This window comes from Rhinopithecus roxellana, chromosome 7, assembly GCF_007565055.1.
Source record: "Rhinopithecus roxellana isolate Shanxi Qingling chromosome 7, ASM756505v1, whole genome shotgun sequence".
Taxonomy (NCBI): Eukaryota; Metazoa; Chordata; class Mammalia; order Primates; family Cercopithecidae; genus Rhinopithecus; species Rhinopithecus roxellana.
The window spans coordinates 25,976,120-25,983,641 of NC_044555.1; the positions used below are offsets into that span (position 1 = coordinate 25,976,120).

The 7,522-nt window shown below is 43.4% G+C and overlaps 1 pseudogene; it reads right to left on the reverse strand.

Annotated features, from left to right (window-relative positions):
- Positions 1–2,306: 2,306 nt before the first annotated feature.
- On the reverse strand, positions 2,307–3,085 carry LOC115898696 (annotated as a pseudogene).
- Positions 3,086–7,522: the final 4,437 nt, after the last annotated feature.

The following is a 7,522-nucleotide window of genomic DNA, read 5'->3' on the forward strand; positions in this document are numbered from 1 at the left end:
TTCTATCTTATCAAATTTGACATAATTCCTCATCCTAGGGCAAAATTTACATTTCTCTGCTTTCTTATAATCTTTTACTGAAAAAAAACCCCCACATTTTACTGTTTTTATATGCCTTGCATAAAAACTGTTTGGTGATCTCAAATACATGTTGCACTGTTAACTTTTAACAACTTCTCTTTTTGGTGAAAAAACCTGGTTGGTAAGTGATTTTAATTATGTACCAGGTGTGGATCCTAGGACCCAGACAGAAGTGCAGATAAAGTCTGACTTTTCAACATCTAGCTCCATGTGTCCCAGGCCTTACTTATCTGTAAAGCAGGCAGTGTACAACCTTGGAACATTTAGCAAACTTAGTATCTAAGTTGTATGATTTACACCACCTTTTTGCATTTTGATGACACTTTCATTTTACCAGTAATCCTTAAGACTATTTTTATTTCTTAAAGTCATGTGAACTGAAAAGTATTTGATTTAAGGCACTTATTTTTCTTTAAGCCAATCAATTATAGCTCTTTTTATAGATATTACACATGACACATATACAGCAACATGAACAGACAAAAGATTCAGTACTTGTAAGATTTTTTTTTGCCAGTTTCTTTCTTTCTTTTTTAAACCTCTGCAATTATTAGTTTATTAGTATCATCCAGGACCCAGATGTTCAGTATTCCTCCTGAAATTACATAAACAAATGCAAATGGAAAGAATCCAAGTCAAAATTATAAAACAAAACAGCACTCCATCACAAAAGCATGTAAAATTACAAGAACGCTATTTTAAAATACTGGCACTTTAAGAAAACGATAATCTCGAAAACCACAAAATTCCCAAATTGTTCCGTAAACTGCTAAGCAGATAATGACTAATGAATGAGTTTTTTTTTTTTTTTTTTTTTTTTTTTTTTTTTTTTTTTTTTTGAGACGGAGTCTCGCTCTGTCACCCAGGCTGGAGCGCAGTGGCCAGATCTCAGCTCACTGCAAGCTCCGCCTCCCGGGTTCACGCCATTCTCCTGCCTCAGCCTCCCGAGTAGCTGGGACTACAGGCGCCCGCCACCTCGCCCGGCTAGTTTTTTTTTGTATTTTTAGTAGAGACGGGGTTTCACCGTGTTAGCCAGGATGGTCTCGATTTCCTGACCTCGTGATCCGCCCGTCTCGGCCTCCCAAAGTGCTGGGATTACAGGCTTGAGCCACCGCGCCCGGCCGAATGAGTTTGTTTTGTAAAGAAAAATCATTCAAATAAATTGAATAATTCATACTGAGATGCAAAGTTTCAGTGTCTTCTTTTCCTCCTATCTACTTGGATTTATAAAGGGGCAAACCATAATATAGGAAAATATACCCTATTTTGAATGTGGCATCTTCATTTTAAAAGCTGGCCCAATTAATTAAAAATTCTTGTAATGGAAAGTCTCGTTTCCTGAGCAGTCCATATTTAGATAAATGGGAAAAGACATCTATAGCCAGCATTTTCATAGTCTTCACTGAGACTAATGTCAACAACAAATTTAATATGGTAGTCTTGTATTTTAAGCTTACGCTTTTGGGGATACATTCTCAGGTCTTCTTTAATGTGGGAACTGCAAAATATAACTGCCATTACATGGTAATGGGAGTTAAAGAATACAGTCCTCATATAAATGTTAGAACATACTTTTCTATTAGTCCTTCAAGGACAGACTTTCAAAATGTTTGATTCTAATAATCCCATGCTTTGAGTAGATTGATTACTCTTCAGTTTGTAAATGTAAGTGGGCTATGTGAAATTTCTTAACTGATCAAGATTTTGGATGTTCAGTTATGGATGAAAACTATCTCAACTTAACTTTACCCCATTATGGTATGCAGGGTGTGTAGACAAAAGCTTTTTATTAGTTAACTATACAAAAGGATAAATGCTGTAATAATTCATATGATTCAAAATGGGCAAAAGCAAAAGACTAGCTTCCCCTCAAGAAGAAAAATTTCAGACCTATGAAAAGCACAACAATACTAATAAAAAAAATTGTATTTACTTAGAAACATTCAGAATGTCAACTAAACAGCTGCAACTTTTTTTTTTTCAATTACAGAGTGGTATTCAGTTAACAGAACAACAATTATTTCGCATGAGCTGCGCCAGAGACAACTGAAGATGAAAAAACTACCATCCCCATATATAACTAATTTGTGCTGTGCACCAACAAGAACCTGCTTTAAATTTCCATGCCAATGTACAACCCCCATAATGTACCAGGCAAGGTTAGTGGCTATTGAAAATACCACCAGGACAGGGCTATCTAAAGACACATTTGGTAGTGTGTTAACTATACAAAAAAAGACACTGTACAGTTTAAAAACAAACCTTACACAGCCTTACGTTTCAAATTTTTTCTTTAAAAGGGGTGAGTTTTGTACAGGGGGGTTAAATGCTTTATAGACAAGAAAGAAACTGCGCTAGAACCAACTTATTCATCATCATCATCTTCATCTTCATCTTCTTCATCTTCTCCTCCTCCTCATCCTCTTCATCTTCCTCATGTTCCTCCTCTTCCTTCTTTTTCTTGCCTTTTTCAGCCTTGACAACTCCCTTTTTTTGCTGCATCAGGCTTTCCTTTAGCTCGATATGCAGCAATATCCTTTTCGTATTTTTCCTTCAGCTTCTCAGCCTTCTTTTCATAAGACTGCTTGTCATCTGCAGCAGTGTTATTCCACATCTCTCCCAGTTTCTTTGCAACATCACCAATGGACAGACCAGGATGTTCTCCTTTGATTTTTGGGCAATACTCAGAGCAGAACAGGAAGAAGGCCGAAGGAGGCCTCTTAGGTGCATTGGGATCCTTGAACATCTGTTTTGTCTCCCCTTTGGGAGGGATATAGGTTTTCATTTCTCTTTCATAACGGGCCTTGTCCACCTTTGCCGTATCTTCAAATTTTCCTTCCTCTTTAGCAGATATGGTCTTCCACCTCTCTGAGCACTTAGAAAACTCTGAGAAGTTGACTGAAGCATCTGGGTGCTGCTTCTTATGCTCCTCCCAACAAGTTTGCACAAAAAATGCCTATGATGACATTTTGCCTCTCGGCTTCTTAGGATCTCCTTTGCCCATGTTTAGTTATTTTTCCTCAGCTAGGCACAGAGTCGCCCAGTGCCCATCCGGCTCTCACTTGCCCTGGCACTGTCTCTATGGAGCTCAATGTACTGCAATCTTATTTGCCAGTTTCTTAATTGGATTACTGGCTTCAGGGTGGAGCCATTGGATGAACAGGGCCAGGTAGCATGCATTAAGAGTGGTAAGACAAAAAAATGGAGAAAAGTAATTCCGTTGACTGAGAAGAAAAGAGTTTTCCCAGAAAAACAAGATCCAATAAGAGAAAAACATAAAGACCTTTAAAATATACTTATTGTTTTGTTTTTCTAAGACCACCAGAGCGGGTACAAAAGAACCAGCGACTAGGCAAGGGTAGGAGCAAAACTGCAAGTTTATTTTGGTCACCTAGCTTCAAGGGAAGAAGGTGGGTAGGGAGAGGTCTTTTGGCCCCCCCCCGACAAAAGGGGCCCCCAGAGTCACCCGTACAGCTCTCGGACGGAGTTCCAACAGTTCCGACCGCAGTGGGGAATCGACCGCAGTGGGGAAGCTGGGAAGTCCGCGCGTGGCGATCCTCCGGAACGGCTTTTCTAGGAGTGGGAGGGCGATAGGCGGGGCACAGGCGTGTCCGGGGGCGTTTCGCAGGTGCGACCAGGTAAATCTTGGTCTCTTCAGATTGACATCACCTGGCACATGCCTAGTTGGTCTGCACCTTCCCGGGTCGCCGGCTGGATTTTCGCGCGCGCGGGAAAAGTTGGGGGGGATGAAGAACCCGGAAGTGCACCATCTTGCCTCCGTTCATCCAAACAGTCCAACCTTTTATTGATAATAGTGATAAGGGGCGCCATGGTCTGTCTGGCTACTTCCTGCTGTTAAGGGGCCCTGTTAAGGTCGGGGCCCATGGTTGGCATTTGGACGTACGGATGAAGAATAAAATAAAGCACAGTATTAGTATAGGGACGAGGTATGGAAGCATTTGAGGGTTTGAATGTTAGTGTCTGCTAGGCCTGACTTGCTAACATAATAGCAGCACTCTTCTCTAAGGAAGAGACAAGTGCCTCCTTTTTCAGCTGTAAACAAGCCTAGGGCTTGCCTGTTTTGGGCAGCTACTTAGGCTATTGAGGTAGTTCGGCGCTGCAGGGAGGCCAGGCTTTCAGCTGATTTCAATAACTAGAGGGAGGAAAAACAGCCCGTTTTGACGGGAGTGGCGTAGTGGCATGGAAAGTTGCTGGAAAAGCTCTGCTACTTCTGCCTGGCTGTATAGAGTTAGACTGGGGACCAAGGACACGGGGACATAGAGGGATCAGTTAGTGGCTGTATGGTTAAGAGTTTTAGAGAGAGATCAGTTGCACGAGAAATAGCCTTCAATGGGGGCTGTTTTGGCCTCCATTGGGTGCCTGAGTATGATTACCTCAGGATGAATTTGGAGTTGAATAACGGAAAGGAAGAATTGGGCAGTTGCACGAGAAATAGCCTTCAATGGGGGCCGTTTTGGCCTCCATTGGTGCCTGAGTATGATTACCTCAGGATGAATTTGGAGTTGAATAACGGAAAGGAAGAATTGGGCAGTTGCACGAGAAATAGCCTTCAATGGGGGCCGTTTTGGCCTCCATTGGGTGCCTGAGTATGATTACCTCAGGAAGAATTTGGAGTTGAATAACGGAAAGGAAGAATTGGGCAGTGGAGATGTTCGATGAAGATTAGGAGACGGGAGAACCACTGCTCTGGACTATTGTCTGGAGGTAGATATGGGTCTGGGGTTATGTATTGAAAGTCTGATAGGTTTATGTAGAGGATGGTGAGAAAGCGAGCTAAGCGCCAGGGGTCAGGGAGCATGAACTAGTTAAGAAAGTTTTGTAAGTTTGAGGCGAGTGGGGGAAAGTTGAACTGATGTCCACTGATTGTTCCCAGTGGGGGCCCTTTTTAGCTGGGAAATATGAATCCAATGCGTGTGTCCTAGGAGTTTTGCTGCTGTATGTGTAGACAGGAGGACAATGTATGGGCCTTTCCACTTGGGCTGTAAGTCTTTGGCTTGGATATCTTTTATGTATACTTGGTCTCCAGGACTGAGGGAGAGATGTGGGTTGTAGGCATCTGTTGGAGGAGGGTGTGCTAACTCAGCGTGTTGTCTTAGGAGTTGTCTGAGAAGAGTGAGATATGGGAGGTTGTTCGCCAAAGGGGCTGGCAGGGAAGGTATTTGTTGGAGGGTTAGGGGCCGTCCGTAGACTAATTCGAACGGACTGAGGCCTGTTGGGCTTCGAGGTGCTGCCCGCAGCCGGGTCAGGGCTAAGGGAAGGAGAGTTACCCACGACTGTCGGGTTTCGATTGAGAGTTTGGTGAGCTGCTGTTTGATGAGTCCGTTAGCCTTTTCTACCTTACCAGAAGACTGAGGCCTATAAGGGATGTGGAGTTTCCAGGTGATGTGTAGGAGGGCTGCCACCTGTTGGACTACCTTAGAGATGAATGCTGGACCATTGTCAGATTGAAGAGTGACTGGGAGGCCAAACCTAGGAATAATATGTTCAGTGAGTATAGAGGCAACAATGTTAGCGGTTTCTCCTGTGGTAGGATAGGCCTCGATCCACCCGGAAAAGGTGTCCACAAGGGTTAAGAGGTATTTGAATTTTTTATGTCTTGGCATATGTGTGAAATCAATTTGCCAATCTTCACCTGGTTGGTGTCCTCTGAGTTGATGGCTGGGATGGGGATTACGCAATGCGCCTTGAAGATTTGCCTTTAGACAGGTAGAGCACTGCTGGTTGATTGTAAGTAAGTGTTTTTGTAGTGTTGGACAGTGGAGGAGGAGATTTAGGAAATCATATAAGGCTTTGGGTCCTATATGTAAAGAATTATGTATGTCTGTTAGAATGGTATGGAGTTGTGTTTCAGGAATAACTAGTTTGTTATCAATATAGATCCAGTCACCTGTAGCTAGTTTGGCTGTTGGATTTTGTAATAGCTTAGCCTTTTCTTCCTGAGTGTAATTAGGGGCATACTGGGGGGAGAGAAAACAGGCAGAAGGAGGCTTAGGAGTGGAAAATCCGGCGGCTGACTTGGCAGTGACATCAGCGAAATTGTTGCCAGCTGCTACCGGGTTAGATGAAGTTTGGTGCCCTTTACAATGTATAATGGCTACCTTGGAAGGTGCCGACAGTGCATCTAGTAGTTTGAGTATTTGGTTTTTGTTAATAATAGGGGTACCGCTGGTGGTTAAAAACCCTCTCTCTTTCCAGATGACTGAATGAGTGTGTGCGATTAGAAAAGCATATTTAGAATCTGTGTATATGTTTACTGTTTTTCCTTTTGATAGTAGGAGTGCCTTGGTTAGCGCAGTGAGTTCTGCCTGCTGTGATGTGGTCCCTTGTGGTAGGGGTTTTGCCTCTAAAACTGTGGAAGAGGTAACTACTGCATATCCTGCCTGTCTGTTTCCTTGAGGGTTGATAAAGGAGCTGCCATCCACAAATAGGGTTAGTTGTGCATTCTGAAGGGGCTGGTCATGCAAGTGTAGGTGGCTGGGGGGCTGAGCCTCCAGAACCTCAGGACAAGAATGTTTAGTATGGGATGGTTTAAGAGAGCCTGGCAGTAAAGTGGCTGGATTTAGAGAGGAGCAAACTTCTAAAGTAACAGTGGGGTCTTCTATGAATAAGAGATGGAAAAGTTGGAGCCGGGATGGAGTTAAGTGGCTAATACTTTTATGAGAGATGAGATCCTGAAGACGGTGTGTGGAGAGGACTGTTAGATTACTGCCTCTAATGAGCTTTTTTGCTTCCTGGGTCAGGCAGGCTGCCGCTGCTAGCGCACGCAGACAGGGTTGCCAGCCTTGTACAGTTGGGTCTAACTGTTTGGATAAATAGGCCACAGGACGGTGGGTGTTACCGACAGGCTGGGCTAAGAGACCAACTGCCACTTTCTGCCTTTCATCTGTAAAGAGTTGGAAGGGACACTGGAAATCAGGCAGTGAGAGAGTGGGTTGTGAGAGAAGGCAAGCTTTTAAGCGGGTGAAATGAGTCGAGATTAACTTGGGGTTGGACAAAGGCCCATGTGGGGTTTCTTTAACTGCGGCATATAAAGGTTTGGCTAGGATTCCAAAATTGGGGATCCAATGTCTGAAGAAACCTATTAGACCTAGGAAGGATTGAATTTCTTTTGCATCTTGAGGGGGAAGAAGGTTACGTATTAGGGCCATGCGGTCGGTAGTTAGTGACCGGGTTGTTGGGGTGATTTCAATTCCTAAGTATATGACGGTTTGGCAAGAAATTTGGGCCTTGTGTTTAGATACTCTATAACCTAATGAGCCTAAATGGTTGAGGAGAGTTGCAGTGTCTAGAAGAGAGTCTTGTTTGGTAGGGCTACAGATTAAGAGATCATCTACATACTGCAGAACTTTGCTATTAGTGAGAGGGCAGGAGGCAAGGTCTTTTGCTAAGGCCTGACCAAAGAAATGGGGGCTGTCCCGGA